General features: G+C 39.8%; 1 protein-coding gene across 1 annotated transcript in view; it reads right to left on the bottom strand.

Annotated features, from left to right (window-relative positions):
- The window catches only part of LOC124777663 (transmembrane protein 164), a 165,670-nt gene that overhangs the window by 39,491 nt on the left and 108,313 nt on the right, over nucleotides 1-17,866 (bottom strand). The gene's annotated exons all lie outside the window — the stretch shown is intronic.

Genomic DNA, 17,866 nt, shown 5'->3' with positions numbered 1-17,866 from the left:
CGTTCCCAAACAACAACAGAATTTTTATGGATGACAATGCGCCATGTCGCTGGGCCACAACTGTTTGCGATTGCTTAAAAGAACATTCTGGACAATTTGAGTGCATGATTTTACTACCCAGATCACTTAACTTGAATCCTATCACACATTTAGGGGACATACTTGAGAGGTCATCTCATGCACAAAATCCTGCATCAGCAACACTTTCACAATTATGGATGGCTATAAAGGCAGTACAGTTCAGTATTTCTGCAGGGGACTTCCAATGACTTGTTGAGTCAACGCCACATCGAGTGGCTGCACTACATCGGGCAAAATGCGGTCCGGGCCAGTATTAGGAGGTATCCTAAGACTTTTGTCACCTCAGTATTTTGTACACAGAAGCATAATAGGTGAAATGCATCAAACATAAACTGGCTAGTGACTACATTCTTCATAGTAAACTTTTTCAAAATATGCCTAGAGATTTACTTATTTGTGAAGCATCACAATAACTACAAGCAGCAATGAAAAGAAAACCAGTTAATTATCAACGTGTGATAAGGGATTGTAAGATACGAAAACATTGATTTGTTTTACAGAACAGTTTACTTATAATTGAATGAGAAACACTGCATAGTGGCAAACATTTGTGAATCCAATAAAAGTGGTTTTTATTTTTTGTGCAAAAAGTAAAAGCTTCACCGACAACTTAATTAGACAGATAGATGCAGAGTTGCTTCAGCTTTGATTACATAAAACCTTTTTTTTTTTTTTTTTTTTTTTTTGGGGGGGGGGGGGGGGGGGCACACCGAGGACTCAAAATTTGTATTATATGAAACAATTGCACGATGCAACCAGCCCTCCCTGATTCACCAGGTGATATATATATATCTCAGCGTCACATTGCTGTCATCCCAGTGTGAATCAGTTAAGTCATTTCAATTAATTTTCCATGCACTCTAACAATTCAGGTGGCCTCTGCAGTATATCACGAGTCACATTGCATGTAGTACTGCCCCACATCAATGGAAACCATGTCTCAATCAACAAGAACTGCCCCTCACACCACAAATTTAAATAGTACCAGATTCCTGTTCCAAACCTAACAACTTCTTTCTTATGAGGATCACTCTTCTAGGCACACTGTACATTGAAAATACTAATGTTTCACCTCTGATACACTGATCAGCCAGAACATTATGACCACCTACGTAAAAGCTGGTATGCCCACACTTTTGGATAACACCAGCAAAGCACCGTGGAATGCAAGCAATGAGGCCTTGGTAGGTTGCTGGAGGTAGCTGGCACCACATCTGCACATTCAAGTTACGTAATTTCCATAAATTTCAGGGAGGGGGGGGGGGGGGGGGGTTGTAGTGATGAACTCTGACGCCACGTTCAACCACATTTCCGATGTGTTCAATTCCATTCAGTTCTGGAGAGTTGGAATGCTAGCACATCAACTGGAACTTGCCACTGTGTTCCTTGAACCACTCCACCACACTCCTTGCCTTGTGACATGGTGAATTATCTAGCTGAAAAATGCCACTGCTGTTGAGAAACATGATTGTCATGAAGATCAAACAATGGAAAATCCAGGATGGAATGTTACAATATTATGAGTTAGTCGCTGTTCTCATCAATCCAGCCCCTTCCCTGCTCCAATTCCACCACTATGCAGCCGCCATTCCACCACCACACCCAGTCTTTTCTTATTTATTTATTTTTCTCTATTTCTCTCCTTTTCTGCTACTCCCCCCCCCTTCCCCACCTCTCCCCTGTCTGCCGCCCAACCTGCAGCACTTCACTGTCCACCGTCTCCACCATACTATCCCTCCCCCTCCCTGCCTCCTCCATTCCCCCACCCAGTCACCACTCCCATCATATACATTTTTTCAGGTATTGCAGAGAAGTTACAGCAAAAATTCCCCAAAGCACATATAACACATGTAAATAATGTAGCACTAAATACAATGATGCTACTTCCAACCACAGAGAATGTTGACATGGTGCAGCGTAGTCCTACTAGCAGCACACGGCAGCTTTCTGCACTGATCAGTGATGCATGGATGTGTGCGATGAACGTTAAATGCAGAAAACTTGTAGCCATTTCATGAACAGCATGTTCAAAATCATCACATTGGTAACAATGGCTACATGGCTAATTTTATCACTGGTTAAATGACAATCACCGTGTTCCCATTAACGCTATTCATGGATGAAGCAGGTTTACACAGACTGGAATCAACAACACGCATAATAATCACTGATGGTGCAAGAAATCTGCAGATTGTGGTGGAAACCAATGTCCAAGTTTGTTTTTTGACCAACGTTTGGTCCAGTATATAATATTTTGACAGGTCCAGTCATTTTAGAAGAGTGAATGATGGCACAAACATACTTGCATTTTCTGGATAATTCATTTGTTGAACATCCTGAGGACATTCCTTTGGGCATGCAGACTGCAACATGGTGTCCCATCACATTTTAGCTGACACATGAGGGAACATATCAAACAGAGCATCTCAAGCACACTGACCATAATCTGTGAATTGGTTGTCGTAGTACAATTAACTAGCCACCAAGGTCTCCAGACATTAACCTTTAGATGTTTGTTTATGGGATTGGATGAAGTCAGAGGTGTAGAAACGAATGTCAAATATGCTTGGTCATATCACTGGTGCTGTGCAGAGGTAACCAGACAAGCAATACAACATATTATCCCAAAAGTGCACTAATGCAATGAATTTGATAGTAGGATATTTAAACATTTATTGTGAGCTGTACAGCAGTTGCAATGTGGCATGTTTGGTAATGCTTAGAGTTGCACATGTTAAAAACACATTTTTCAATTGATACTTTGTAAAATGCATGTTGTAATGTTTACTAACTGTTGTACATCTGTAAACCTGAGAAAGTATTAAATAATACAGGAAATAAATAACAGTACAATAAATGTGTTGTAACTCAGAAACCATTCGAAATAGGATACATGTCAATGTGAGTGAAGTTTTTTGCTTCAGATAATTGTTCCTGTCATTTCCCTGAATATTGACCATTCATCTTAGAGCACTCTTTATAGCCCTACACTTTGTTTCACCCCTGTTGTAGAGCAGTATCTTTCTTCAGAATCTTCTTTATGGTGACTGTATACCACACAGGGTCCCTACAGTCAAGAACTTTCTACTAGGCACATGTCTACCCAGTATGTGCTCAACTATTTGTTTACACTTCAGCCACAGTTCTTCCACGTGCTTCTGTCAGATCCGACTGAGATAACACACTACTACTTCTTTATCTAGTTTGCTGAAGATAAAGATATATAAAGTTCTACTTGTTTCAGTTGCCCTTTGCACTTTGGTAATCATTGTTGCTAGAACTGCCTCATTGTCACTGATACCAGCTTCAATGTGCACATCCTCAAAGAACTCTGAGCTATTTATTGGCATTACATCTAACATATTTCCATCATGAGTATGACTGTGGACTATCTGTTCTATGTAGTTTTCAGAGAAGGGATTCAGCAATGTTATGCAGGATGTCTTATCGTGTGCTCCACTAATAAAACTAATTAGCCCAACTGATTGCTGCATGATTTAAGTCTCTTCTGATGATGACAACATGACTGGAGGATTTGCATAGTAGGAACTGAACTAGGGTTCTCTCTTAAGTGCTTGGTTCATCTGGGAGGGAGTCTGAAGGTCAATAGAAGGATCTCATTGTCAGTTCATGCCCACTCTTGACACTGAGTCTTGCTCGTACAATCTAGCATGCAGGTTTAATTTCTGACTCAGTGGATTCGAGAGTCTTGTGTAGTGCAACAGATACGTAACTTCCATATATATCTCATTAGCCTCTCTTTTGACACCTGCTTTAATTTTCCCATCTGAGAAAAAAGAAAGGAGTCAATGGGTGCCATGTCAAGAAAATACGGAGATAAATCAAAATTTGATGGCCCGGGAATGCAGCATGAGTGACTGTGTCCTACACAAAATGAGCTGGAGTGCTGCCATGTAGCAAAAACACTGTTTTGGACAGCTCCTACTGCCACTTCATCTTGACAACCTTCCTTAACATCATCAGGAAATTTCAGTAGTATGCTCCTGTGAGGGTCTGTCCTGTATGAGCATGATTTATTAGCACCACACCAGGCCAGTCCGTAAAAACACTTATTACCTTGCCTACTGATGGATGTCTTTGACATTTTTGGCGGTGGTTAATCCATGTTTCCAATGCTTGCTATGGTCATTTGTCTCAGGGTCTTAGTGACACACCCAGAACTTGTCTATCATGATTAGGCAGCTAAAGAAGTCATTTGAACTGGCCTGACACAGTTTTAACATTTCCTCCATTTCCTCAGCTCAGTGAGCTTTTTGAATAAGTGTGAAGCCACTGACACACCAGATGTGTTGCAATGCGCAAAACCAAGAAAAAAGGTTCAGAGCAGCATGACATGTTCTGTGTAGATGGCAAACAATACTGCTCTGCCCACTGAAGGTACGTCAATGGAAATGATTCATTCATGCAAGCTGTATTTCGACACGGTTTCTCACTAACGAGCACGAGTTTCAAGTGGAATCATAAGAAAATAAGAAACTTAATAGATCTGTACTGAGAGCAATTGGAATTGTGAAATCTGAAATACAACAAATACCACATAAAAAAATAACATAAAAAACCACGATGTTGATGGTACTCGGGAATATAATCCTATTCAGTACAATTCTGAATCATAGGAATGTCAATCATTTATGACCCTTTATGGCTATATTCTCTATGCCAGGTAGTTAGCTCTTCAAGGATGACATCATGTGCTTCCCTATTAGTATTGCAGCTACTGGCAGGAATCTGTTAACAACTTTAGTTCCTAAGTTGTACTCATAAGAAATAAATTTGAGATACAGAATACATATTTTCTCATTGTATTATTTAGTGTTCTGCACACTTCAGGAACAATCATTCTGACACTTTGCTTGGATACTTTGAGGAGATACAACAAATCTGTAAACGAATTAAAAAACACAATGTTGTTGCCATCCTCTATTCAGGCCATACTGAATTTCTATAATTAGTGTCTTGTTTCTTTATTACTGGTTCAGTACAACTGACAAAGTGTTTGATGTCTTCTAACAACATGCAAACTTTCCATCACTTTTTTTGAGTTCTCAGTCCTCTGACTGGTTTGATGTGGACAACCTCTTCACCTCAGAGTACCACTTGCACCCAACGTCCTCAATTATTTGATGGATATATTCATTTCTCTATCTTCCCCTACAGTTTCTATCCTTTACAGCTACCTCTAGTGAAATGCAAGTTATTCCCTAATGCTTAAGCACATGTCCTATCATCTTGTTTTTTTTCTTCTCAATTTTTTCCATATGTTTCTTCCCTCGCCAATTCCCCTCATTTGTTATCACTCTAACTTTCAGTACCCCTCCATACTATTCAATCTCAAAATTTTCGGTTCTCTTTTTTTCTAGTTTTCCCATGGTCCGTAATTCATTTCTATAAAATGCAGTTCTCCGAAACTGTACACACTCACAAACTTCTTCCCAAAATTAAGACCGACATTTGATTCTAGTTGGCTTCTTTTGACCAGGAATGTCTTTTTTGCTTGTTCTAGTCTCCTTTCTACATCCTCCTTGCTTTGTTTTGTCATGGGTTACTTTGCTCCCTAGATAACAGGATTTCTTCACTTTGTCTGCTTTGTGGTCCCCAATTTCTCACTAATCTCATTTCTGCTACTCCTCAATTCCTCATTACTTTTGTCTTTCTTTGGCTTACTCTCAATCGATATACTGCACTCAGTAGGCAGTTTATTCCATTCAGTATCCCTGAGAATAGCGCTGCCATCAGTGAATCTTATCGTTGAAGTTCTTCACCAAAGACGATAAAGTAAGCATTCCAGAATTCAAATCAAGAACAGTTGCCAACATGAGTAACTTAGAAGTAGGTATCTTCAGAGTAGTGAAGTAACTTAAATCACTGAATAAAAACAAGTCTTCCAGTGCAGACTGTATACCACTATTTTTTTTTTATAGGTTCCTGTCAGAGTATGCTGATGTAATAGCTCCCACATACAACCACTTGCTTGACAAAAGATACAGGGTGGCGCACTAAATGTGTTACCAATTGTTTCTTTCACAATTTACGACGCACATTAGATATCCCGCTGGGATCTCTACAGCAGTACCAGCAGAGCTTGGAAAAACAAATGAGTTACGAAATGACGTGTAGTTCACGATACTGACGGTAGGAGACTAAAGTGTGCGTCATATATTTTGGCGGCCGAGTTTAGGTTCGTTCTGCGCATCTGACGTCACAAAACACAGTCAGCCAATGAACAGAGAACGACGTTGCCAGATCTCGACAGCAGTGCAGAACACGGACGAGTGTCTTCAGTTTTAGAAACGTTCAGTCATAAATAAAGTAATAGAACAAAAGCAATGTCTTGATAGCAGGCTTTCTTTTACAGAAAGTTTGGAAAAAGCATTCTTTATACCAATTGCTTCATATTCTATTAATTAATTAAACCAAACAAGCAATAAGACTCCTAATTCAGGCGATAGCAAGGAAAGGTGTTTGTTTCAATCTCACGAACTGCTTTTTTGCAATAAAGAACAGCGGTAATTGTTTATTTCCTATTGTACTTCGACGAAGCGTGAGTAATTCATAGTCATACCAACAGTGTTTATAAGTAGTTGCGTCAGGTGTTAGATTCGTTATGGAGTTACACCGTTCGATGAGTTGAGGTAACGGAACGGTTAAGGTGTTGGGCTGCCAAGTGAAAGGTTAAGAGTTCAAACCTTGTACGGTGCTTAATATTTTCTTTATTTAAAAACAATGTTGGAGTGCCTTACTTCACGAATTTTATTCGTTTGAATGAAATTTCTACTGCTTTGCCTCTTCATTAACTTTTTCGCTGCTGCAGACACGTGCTCCCCGCATTCCGCGCTGTGCGCGATTTTGTCATCACTGCACTTCTCGCCTGTGCAGACACATGGTGTTCCCACTGCTTTGACACACTTATCATTCGATTTCACAAAAACTATTTGGCCAAAAAATTTGATTTTTACACGTCTTCTTGCCTGATACCTTCCCCCCATAAATGACTTAATTTTGTTTTGATGTGCAGCATTAAATGTAGTAAACCATTGCATGAAATTTTGAAGAGTTTGCAGAGGTAAAAGTCCATAGCGTATACTTTCCGTATGGTCGATTTTAGTTGCCACAATGTTGAGAATGAAATGTGGACAAGATACCTAAATTTCATATAATATTTACTGTATAACAATATCCCATTTAATTTAAGTACCACATAGGTGTCGTATGTAATATTGAGAAATATTCCGTCTTTCGCGACTGTAATAAAAGTTTTGTATACACACGGCGCGTTTGGCTTTATTTTAAAGCTCTTCCATCGGTGAAAGGTATGGCACATACACAATGGTATTCATGTTCTATTTCTTGTTTTTGTTCCACAGTCGCAGTTTTACCAATGGTATTGAAATATATCCCTCTTCTGCAACTGTAATAAGCGACTTATTTAGACTAGACGCGTTTCTCTCTTTTCAAGCATCATAAGAGGACTGTATTTTGTGTCCTCCATTGCCAAGTCACCTTTCGTAGTTTTGTGCTGCGGTAGCACAATATTCAACGTTTGTGTTGGCTCATCAGTGTTTTAGCAAATAAATGCCACACACAAAATTATATTTGACATAGCTCTGAGCACTTCACTGACAGACGGTATATTCAAGTCCTAATGTTTTTGTAAGTCCACAGTTTTGTTTAATGTATTTTGTCTACTTCCTTTTGATTGATTGAAGTGCTTTAAAATAAAGCCAAACGTGCCCAGTGTAAGTAAAACTTTTGTTACAGTCGCGAAAGGTGGAATATTTCTCAATATTACATACGACACTTATGTGGTACTTACATTAAATGCAATATATAGGTATCTTGTCCACATTTCATTCTCAACATTGTGGCAACTAAAATCGACCATACGGAAAGTATACTCTATGGACTTTTACCTCTGCAAACTCTTCAAAATTTCGTGCAAAGGTTTACTATATTTAATGCTGCATAATAACTGCGTTGAACATCTAAACAAAATTAAGTCATTTATGGGGGGAAGGTATCAGTCAAGAAGATAGGTAAAAATCTAATTTTTGAGCCAAATAGTTTTTGTGGAATCGAATGATAAAGAGTGTCAAAGCAGTCGGAACACAATGTGTCTGCACAGGCGAGCAGTGCAGTGACAAAATCGCCCACAGCGCGGAATGCAGGGAGCACGTCTTTGTAGCAGCGAAAGGGTTAATGCGGCCGTGGTGGCTTTACTTCATGAACTACGCGCTCCCCCCTACACGTAAGCTTGCGAACTATGCTGTACTATGGCGCTGCTTCTATTGGCGCGTGCGTCGTGTACAACTGGCAACGCAGCAATCTCCAGCGTCTGGGCGGGCATGCGCGAGCCGCCAAGATAAAAGAATTGAACTATAGTAAGCAGCAATAGCTGACAATGGAAGACTGACGACACAGCAACGTTCGGCAATTGTGTTACTTTTTCAAGAAACGAAAAGCCTTGTTGTGGCTCAGAGGCGTTTTCGACAACAGTTTAACACACGATGGGTCCCTTGCAAGAAGACCATCCACAGGTTGTACGATAAATTTGTACAGGAAGGAACAGTGTTGGAAGCGAAGCGACCTCGGCCTAAGCCTGTTTGTTCGCCGGAAAAATTGAAGCGGTACGAGTTGCTGTACAGAGAAGAAGCGGGAAATCTTGTAGAAAGGCAGCGGTGCAACTGGGAATATCTAGACGCTCCGTTCAACCCATTCTTAAAAGTTATCTCCATATGTACTCATACAAGATGACCTGTGCACAGAAGCTCACTGAAGAACACAAGCAGCAGTGACTACTGTTTGCTCAGTGGGCGGAGGGTAGGGAAGAAACTCTCAACTATGTTTGGTTTTCAGACGAGGCGCATTTTCATTTTGACGGTGTGGTTAACAAACAAAATGTACGCTTTTGGGCCACTGACAACCCACAAGTGCTTCATGAACGGCAACATTATGCTCTGAGGATTACAGCGTGGGCAGCACTTTCCAGTCACGGACTTATTGGACCCTTTTTCTTTGAAGAAACTGAACAGCGAGCGTTATTTGAGCATGCATCGCAATAACTTCATTCCACAGCTTCTAGCTACTGCCTTGCCCTTCAACACGCAGTGGTTCATTCTTTTCTTTGGGGGTACCTAAAGGAAAAAAATTTCCCGAAACGTCCACGTGATTTAATGGAGCTCAGAAGACTTATTCTTCAAGCTTGCAGTGAAATTACGGAAGCCTGTGCCGTAGGGTAATCACTAACTTCAGTGTTCGTTTGATGGAAGTTCGGAAACGAAATGGTGGACATATGAAGCATGTGCTGAGTTAGAACAAATATCTATGGACGGCTCTTCATTGTAGTATATGTCCCTTTCAGATTGTATTGACAATAAAGTTTACATTCAAAAACAAAATGGTAACATTTCGTGCGCCACCCTTTATGTATCTGAAGACTGGAAAGTTGTACAAGTGACACCATTTTTCAAAAAAGGCAATAGGAGTAATCTACTAAATTACAGGGTCATATCTTTAACATCAATATGCAGCAGGATTTTGGAACATACATTGTGTTTAAACATTACAAATTACAATTGATCTATTGACACAATCTCATATTGACACATTGGCACACACAACAAAGATTTAGGAAACATCGATCTTGTGAAATACAACCAGCTTTTTACTCACACGTTGAGCACTATTGACGAGGGTTTCAAACTGATTCTCTATTTCTAAATTTCCAGGCAGCTTTTGACACCAAACCTCACAAGCAGCTTGTAACCAAACTGTGTGGTTATAGAATATCGTCTCAGTTATGAGACTGGATTTGTGATTTCCTGTCAGAGAGATTACAGTTCATAGTAATTAACAAAAAGTCATCGAGTAAAATAGAACTCATTTCTGGCGTAACCTAAGAAGTGTGATAGGCCTTCAGCTGTTCATGATCAACATAAACGATTTAGGAGACAATCTGAATAGTACTTTTAGATTGTTTGCAGATGATGCTGTCACATAGCATATTATGAAGTCATCAGAGGATCAAAACCAATCATAAAATGATTCAGATGAGATATATGTATGTAGCAAAAACTGGAAATGGACCCTAAATAGTGAAAAGTGTGAGTTCATCTGCATGTGTGCTGGAAGGAATCCGCTACACTTAGTGTTATACGATAAGTCACTCAAATCTTAAGGCTGTAAACTCAGCTAAGTACCTAGGAAATACAATTACTTAAACTGGAAAGAACACACAGAATATGTTGTTGGGAAGGCGAACCAAAGACTGTGTTTTATTGGGAGAACGCTTAGAGGATGCAGGAGATCTACTACAGAGACTGCCAACACTATGCTTGTATGTCCTCTTGGAGTACTGCTAATTAGTTAGTTAGTTAGTTAGCTATGTGTTCCATTGATCAATAGCACGGAAAAACCGTTATGATGTGGAACGCATCAAATGCACAAGAGTTGCGTACAGGAAACATGGTTTTTTTTAACATTATAGTGTTATACCTAAATATTTCTATTATCTATCCCATTCCCTTAAATGGCACAAAATGCATATATTATATCTCAGAAGGAGTTGTCAAGGAGGTATGATTTCAATTTGTTTTTGAAACTATTACAGCTGTCTGTCAGACATTTTATTTCATCTGGTAATTTATCAAAAAGTTTTATAGCAGCATATTTTACCCCTTTCTGTGCCAAATATAGGTTAAGTAAAGCATAGTGTAGGTCTTTCTTTTTTCTGGTATTGTAATCATGAATATCGCTGTTGATTTTAAACTGGTCCATGTTGTTGAGAAAAAATTTCATTACTGAGTAAATGTACTGTGAAGCAGTTGTAAGAATTCCTAACCTTTTAAACAAACGCCTACAAGATGTGCAACTATGAACCCCACACATTATTCTATTCTGCTGTGCGGTGGGTTGTCGCATCAGATAGAATCGACAGAGGGCATCGAAAAAGTTCAAATAAGGGCAGCATGTTTTGTGTTATCGACAAATAGGGGGAGGGTGTCACGGACATGATACTGAATACGGGGTGGAAATCGTTAAAACAAAGGCGTTTTTCGCTGTGGCGGAATCTTCTCACGAAATTTGTCACCAACTTTCTCCTCCGAATGTGATAATATTTTGTTGACGCCGACATATATAAGGAGAAAGGATCATCATAATAAATTAAGGGAACTCATATCTCGCACGGGAAGATACAGACGTTCTTTTATTCCGCGCGCTGTTCGAGAGTGGAATAACACAGAACTGGTGTGAATGTGGTTTGACGAACCGTCTGCCAGACACTTAAATGTGATGTGATTTGCAGAGTAGCCATGTAGGCGTAGATTGATATCCTACCGATGATAAGCGACACGTGTATCACTTAAAAGATTCTGCCAGATAGCTTTCTACTTTTCAGCGCTGGTGCCCTACTGAGGACTTTTTCTATCTCCCCCCCCCCCCCCCCCCCCCCGCCTCCTCCCGACCAACTCTTTCAGATGATGATAGCCCTGTTCTTCACCACGTCATGCAAGATGTAGAAAACTGACCCATGAACGATTTTCACTTTTCCAATATCGTCTCGATTGTCATACGCCTACCTTTATCACAGCAAATGATAAAAAACCGAAAAGCGGTTATTTCAGAAACAAGTTATTTTGAGGAGTGCAGACACTCAGTTCAAACTGCCGTTGAAAAAGAACGACATAACCGAAAACAGGTTTCAGCTATAATCACCTTCCCTATTCTATAACAAGCAAAAAACTAACTACGTAACTTTATGTTCTTCGAGGTGATAATTAGAACTTAATGACTAGCCCTCATGTTTGCAACACTGTACTTATCATTAACATAGTGAACAACAGTAATTATACAGAGTGTTCAAAAGTCTCTCCACCGTGCCGTATGATTGTTAGCCGCGCGTGCCGTATGCCGCAGTGAATATACCGAATGAAACTCTGTGAAATACAAGTTATTAATTTATTGAATATTCATTTTACTTACAAATTTTCACATTAAATGTTGAAAGTGTGCCCCATGTTGTTGAATACACAATTCAATTCGTCTAATCATGTTTCCAAACACAAGATGTAACATTTCTTCTGTAACAGAAGCAGTGAAAGTGGATATTGCAGTTTTCAATTCATCGATGGATTTTTCGCTGCTCCCCAGAAGAAAAAGTCAGGTGGTGTTAAATCAGGCGATCGTGGAGTCCAAAGTCCCTGTGAAATTATGCGAGGACCAAAAACATCAACAAGTAGTGACACTGAAACGCGAGCTGTATGCGCGATTGAAAATAACCGTGCAGTACTTCACTTAACACAAGTTCTCCTATGAATGTGTACAGAATATCACTGTAGTATCGTTGTGTGTTTATTGTTTCGTTGAAAATAAGGAACACACAATCCACGTCTAGAAATTGCAATCCAAACTCTTATTTTCACAGAATGAAGTGGTTCCCCATGAATACACAATGGATTTGCAGTACTCCACATAGCCAGCCGCTGTGGCTGAGCGGTTCTAGGCTCTTCAGTCCGGAACCGCTCTGCTGCTACGGTTGCAGGTTCGAATTCTGCCTCGGGCATGGATGTGTGTGATGTCCTTAAGTTAGTTAGGTTTAAGTAGTTTCTAAGTCTAGGGGGCTGATGACCTTAGATGTTAAGTCCCATAGTGCTTAGAGCCATTTGAACCATTTTTTAAGTACTCCACATACGGGAATTTTGATAGTTCGTACACCCGGATAAATGAAACCACACCTCATCAGTGAAAAACGTTTCATTAAGAATATATCTTCCATTTTGTTGAACGAAATTTTTGAATCCTTGACAATAATGCAGTCTCTTGCCATGATCAGTATTTTTCAGTTCTTGCAATGACTGTCACTTTGTATGGGAAATGTTCTGATTTTTTCCTTACACCTTTGTGGGCCGTTCCGGCACTAACATCAATTTCCTGGGCGAGTTTTCTTACTGACTTGTTCGGACTCATTGACATTTTATTGGAAATATCGAGCAGTTTATCCTCAGACAAAACGCTAGGGCGACCACTTCTCGGTGCATGTCACTGAATCCGTACTTCGAAATTTGTTAATCAAATCTCGCACAGTATCGCGATGTGGGAGTGTTGTCTCCGGGAAAACTGAATTAAATGTTTGACGAACTGAAACTGTGTATTTACCGCCAGCTTTGAACACTTGTTCGACTGATAACAAATGTTCTTCAATAGTTAGCATTTTAACAGTAACAAAAACGAAACAAACGAACAAAGGAACTAAACACGTCGACACACACCAACGATACTACTGACGCTGGCCGAGATAAACGAAACAGTGGAATGTTGGGAAGAGTCCACTTCAAGGGAAGTAACCCAGGCAGGCGAACAATCACACGGCACGCGCGGCTAATCATACGGCACTGCGGAGAGACTTTTTGAACACCCCGTATGTATTTCATTTGATTCTTTAATTTTATCGTGTTGTTTATACACCACGATGCTTCCTGAAAGGACCGTCGGGGTGCGACTATGGCGTATGATGCGTGAATGAACTTCGCAGTTGACTGCGAAGTGCTGCTAAGACGGGCGACTGAACGGTGCAATGTGACGACGTCCTTTAGACGCACATGTGAATCGGACCACTGTGACAGACATCCGATGCTTTAGTTTGTATATTCTCATTCCTTTTTCCTCCGCTGAATTCCCCGCTTCCAGCAGGGGAAGTATCACAGTTTGAAAGGCTAAAACCGAATAACAATTATTTCAAAATATGGAGATGTGCGTGTTATTCCACCCATTAATTTGTGAAAAAGGAGCTGCGTTCATTTATAATAGATATTTGAAGGTTAATGGATCTGACGATTATATAAACAAAAGTCGCTGAGGAAACTATAGAGAGCAACACACAATGACGACAAGCAGAGTCATAAGTGTTTCATACACACTGTTTCAGCAAATGGTAGTTTTTTTGCCTAACAATGCGTCAGTTGTGCATCTCGTGAATTTACTGGCCATATTATGTAGTATTGTTTTTTCACCGACAGTTTAACTGTTCAGTTATTTCCTGAAACGGTTAAGATATCGCTAGTTTGTTTTCGCCCAAATGAAATATGAAAAAGTCTGCCTTAAAAGACATATTGCCTCTTTTCACAGCTATATTACTATCAGAGATTCTGGTATCAACGTTTTTCCATACACAATTACAGTAATGTTTGTTAACAATGACCGAAATTTAGTATTTTCTGTTACTAAAGAAACAGAATTTCCGTTTAACCCCTCAAAATTTCAAAATCCGTGTAGTAGTTTCAGAGAAATTACAATACAGGATAATTCATCTGCCCCTACCGCTGTCGTGATATGCAATCCGCAACGTTACATCTGGTCTTCAAAAATCACGCGCGGGTTTATATTCTCTCGCTCGCTACGCGCAAACTGTAGTCTTACAGAAAAAATTGACAGGACATTTTCTTTAGGAAATTTAATGACTCAACTTTTGCAGTGGGATACATTTTTGCTAGATGCCACAGTTTTCCTCTTATTCAAGAAAAAGTACAACAATGACTTTCAAGCGCACCTCCTCACCCAAACTCACCCCTCACCAGTAGGGATTTCTAGAACGTTGTTCGTGGGACTCTTTTCTACCACTGTACAAAAATTTCAGACAGCACAAACTATTCCCGATATTAGACCTTTTTTTGGTCTCTCTTGATTGAGCTGTTGCGTCACCAGCATATTCGACTATTTTGTTAACATTATTAATTTCAACGTGCCCGTGAGGGTAATGAAAGAAAAAAGACTTTTGTAGACGTTACTCTAAAACTAATTACGTTGACAATCCGATCCAAACTTAACCCTAACAACAATGCAGTCTCTTAGTCAGAATGCCTGACGAATACAACGATGTAATTGTTTATTTTACTCTGTTAAAATTAACAAAATTACTAGCGAAAATTTAAAACAAATGTCAGTTTTACAATTTGTAAGTGCTCGACTGGGCCGGTGGCGTAACTTGGCCAGTCAATGAAGACCAGAAGGTCGAATGTGCGAAATAATGTGTACAGTAGAAAATTTTTATACAGAGAGGAGGCAGTGCTATGAACAGCACACTAGAAATCTTGACCGGTGGGTGGTGGGTGGTGGCGGTGGCGTGTGTGTGGTTCACTTTTGTATGTTTTCTTGAATACCTGAAACTATGGCTTCTAGCGAAAATGTATTCCGACACAAAATTTAACATCAGTCCTTACAAGAATAGTCCTGTTCATATTTTCTGTGGGACTAACAGTTCGCGCATCCTTTCAAGAGGCCAGATTTAACATTGTGGGTTGCATACAACGACAATGGTAGGTGCAGCCGAATCGCCCTGTATTTAGAACTTTTATCTAGATGGCACTTGAAACCAATTGCTATCTTATGCAGAAGTTGAAGTTACACGGAACTGTCTCTTCAGTCTGATTTTTATTTTATTTACTTCATGTTCAATAGATCTTGGAAGCGAGTGAATCGCAAGGATATGGAACGATATGGACACATGTCCACATAACAACTTTTCTTTATTTGTGTGTGAGGAATGTTTCCTGAAAGTTTGGCCGTACCTTTTTGTAACACCCTGTATATATATATATTTTATCCGAAGTAATTGGGGACATGGGTGTTCGGAAAACTGGTTTGTTCGGATAATCGAACTGTACATGTTTAATTGCCACAAATAAGTACTTTACAGTGAATTTATTCATAAAATTAGGCATCTCTTTTAGTATTACAAAGTAATATATAGTATGTGGCACAGTTTATTAAACAAAAATATATACATATTACATACGCATTTTGCATGAACAATACACACAGTATACAAAATTAACGTTTAAAAAAACCTTTATTTTGGTCTGTCTAAGCAAGCCTACACGCTTACGAGCAGCTAAGCCACGTACTTTTTTCATTACAGATATCTGAAACTGCTCACTTTCATCTTGGGCTTCAAACCATCGCAAGGCAGTATCTACACAAGTGAACGCCTCAGAAGCTGTTGGTATACTTTCATCTTCACTTTCTGGAGCACTCATTGATGAGATGCTGGCGGCGTCATCTTTATCAGTGACGACGTTTACAATCTCGCTGTCCTGCATGATTTGGTGTCCTGGATCTGCATCATCGATATTCATCCATTCATGAACGTCTTCATCACATTCGTGGCAATCTATTTCTTTTAGCATACCGAGAATTTCGGACATATTCTGTTCGTCATTTTCAATCAGACCTTGTGAATTTTATTCCAGGCTTCCTTCAAATTCTCTTCTTTTACACTATTCCATGCTGCGCTGATCATGTAGGACGCGTCTTTCAAGTCAATATTCTTGTTGTTGTGGTCTTCAGTACTAAGACTGGTTTGATGCAGCTCTCCATGCTACTCTATCCTGTGCAAGCTTCTTCATCTCCCAGTACCTACTGCAACCTACATCCTTCTGAATCTGCTTGGTGTATTCATCTCTTGGTCCCCCTCTACGATTTTTACCCTCCACGCTGCCCTCCAATGCTAAGTTGGTGATCCCTTGATGCCTCAGAACACAAACTCCTCCCCAATTCTATTTAATACCTCCTCATTAGTTATGTGATCTACCCATCTAATCTAATACCCTCAGCATCTCCCGACTTAATTCGACTACATTCCATTATCCTCGTTTTGCTTTTGTTGATGTTCATCTTATATCCTCCTTTCAAGACGCCATCCATTCCGTTCAACTGCTCTTCCAAGTCCTTTGCTGTCTCTGATAGAATTACAATGTCATCGGCGAACCTCAAGGTTTTTATTTCTTCTCCATGGATTTTAATACCTACACCCAATTTTTTTTTGTTTCCTTCACTGCTTGCGCAATATACAGACTAAATGACATCAGGGAGAGACTACAACCCTGTCTCACTCCGTTCCCAACCACTGCTTCCCTTTCATGCCCTTCGACTCTTATAACTGCCATTTGGTTTCTGTACAAATTGTAAATAGCCTTTCGCTCCCTGTATTTTACCCCTTCCACCTTTAGAATCTGAAAGAGTATTCCAGTCAACATTATCAAAAGCTTTCTCTAAGTCTACAAATGCTAGAAACATAGGTCTTTCCTTAATCTAGCTTCCAAGATAAGTCGTAGGGTCAGTATTACCCCACATGTTCCAATATTTCTACGGAATCCAAACTGATCTTCCCCGAGGTCGGCTTCTACTAGTTTTTCCATTCGTCTGTAAAGAATTCGCGTTAGTATTTTGCAGCCGTGACTTATTAAACTGATATTTCGGTAATTTTCACATCTGTCAACACCTGCTTTCTTTCGGATTTGAATTATTATATTCTTCTTGAAGTCTGTGGGTATTTCGCCTGTCTCATACATCTTGCTCACCAGATGGTAGAGTTTTGTCAGGACTGGCTCTCCCAAGGCTGTCAGTAGTTCTAATGGAATGTTGTCTACTCCGAGGGCCTTGTTTCGACTCAGGTCTTTCAGTGCTCTATCAAACTCTTCACGCAGTATCGTATCTCCCATTTCACCATCATCTACATCCTCTTCCATTTCCATAATATTGTCCTCAAGTACATCGCCCTTGTATAGACCCTCTATATACTCCTTCCACCTTTCTGCTTTCCCTTCTGTCCTTAGAACTGGGTTTCCATCTGAGCTCTTGATATTCCAGGTGGTTCTCTTGTCTCAAAAAGTCTCTTTAATTTTCCTGTAGGCAGTATCTATCTTACCCCTTGTGAGATAAGCCTCCACATCCTTACATTTGTCCTCTAGCCATCCCTGCTTAGCCATTTTGC

The sequence above is a fragment of the Schistocerca piceifrons genome, chromosome 2, assembly GCF_021461385.2.
Source record: "Schistocerca piceifrons isolate TAMUIC-IGC-003096 chromosome 2, iqSchPice1.1, whole genome shotgun sequence".
NCBI lineage: Eukaryota > Metazoa > Arthropoda > Insecta > Orthoptera > Acrididae > Schistocerca > Schistocerca piceifrons.
The sequence above is the reverse complement of the archived record's forward strand: the minus strand, read 5'-3'. Positions and strand labels throughout refer to the sequence as shown.